The following is a 1371-nucleotide window of genomic DNA, read 5'->3' on the forward strand; positions in this document are numbered from 1 at the left end:
TACCAAATCCACAGAACACTCAAGGTCCCTGACTATATTCCCACGTCCCCCTCATTCATCCTCTGCAGCAGCTGGACTTCGGAGACTTAATCAGATTCTGTATCTTTCTTGTCACATCATCTAGGTTCCTGGCCCCGACCTGAGCCCAACACGTAGCAAGTGCTCAATAAATGGTGTAGACGGGTGGGCCCCTGAATAGTCAGCTGTCCTGAGAGAGACACAGCTGGACTCTGTCCCTGGTTCTGTCCTGACTCATCATGGATACTTCCCAGGGCAGCTGCCTCTGACATTAGGGATTGTCTACTAGGTGTGAGACAATCAGATCACGTGCTGCTGCCAAGGACAGGATTTGGTGGCCTAAACTGAGAGCACAGGGCTATATGTTCTAAATTATGTTCCCTGAAATGAGAGTGAGTTCCTGGATTTGACTAAATAAACAAACAAACAGGGATGTGTAAACTCCAAACTTCGGCATGGTCACAGATTGACCAAGTATCCGGGAGAGATTGGAGCATTTTCCATGTTGGCCTGTCCCAGAAATCTTCTCCTCTCAGACCAGACCAACCTGACCACACCCAGCACCCGGAAGGGCCATCTGATTTTGCACGTGGATGTCTGTGATGCCACCACCCACAACAGGAGAATGAGTAAGTCCCTCCATGGGATTGGGGACTGAGACATTAATTGTCTCTACACAATGAATGGCCTCCTGGCTGCTAAATGTAGGATGCGATCACAGTTCTTATGTTGCCAGGTGTGTCTGAAGGACCTGACAGTTTGTTTTGCTTCTGCCATGACTGTGGGGCCATCGCAAATATAGGACCATCTTAAATCAAGTTTGAGTTGAAAATTCTACCGGGTACCCTGCCGGTTCATACTGACAATAATTCTCCATGAATTACCTTATAGGCCGCCTTATTTTGCTGTTGTTGCTGTTGTCATTGTCATCGTTGTGAGGGACTCCTGTGAGATCCCCACCCCCATTCCACACATACTGACGTGGGATGTCTCTCTGACCACTAGAATTTAACGATGTCAGAGAAAAGTGTCCTCTCCTCCTGATTACCACTCTGGGCTTTCATTTGTCTTTCATTGCTAATCTGAAGGTTCATGCTGTCATCTTTTGAATCCATGATAAGTTTTTGATTCTTTTTCCTTATTTAGTCTAATTTTAAACTTGTTTTATTCTTAACATTGAGAACTAAGCCGTTAGTATAAACATTTTTTTCCCGTCCTAACTTAGTGGCCTCCAAGGTCTATTACTCATCCCACACTGAGCCCACAGTGATTAACTTTATTGGTAAATACACCAATATTGTCACTGAAGGAACAACCGAGCTTTCTGGAAACTTTCCTTTAATATTGGGGTTC

This window comes from Pteropus vampyrus, unplaced genomic scaffold (assembly GCF_000151845.1).
Source record: "Pteropus vampyrus isolate Shadow unplaced genomic scaffold, Pvam_2.0 Scaffold611, whole genome shotgun sequence".
Taxonomy (NCBI): Eukaryota; Metazoa; Chordata; class Mammalia; order Chiroptera; family Pteropodidae; genus Pteropus; species Pteropus vampyrus.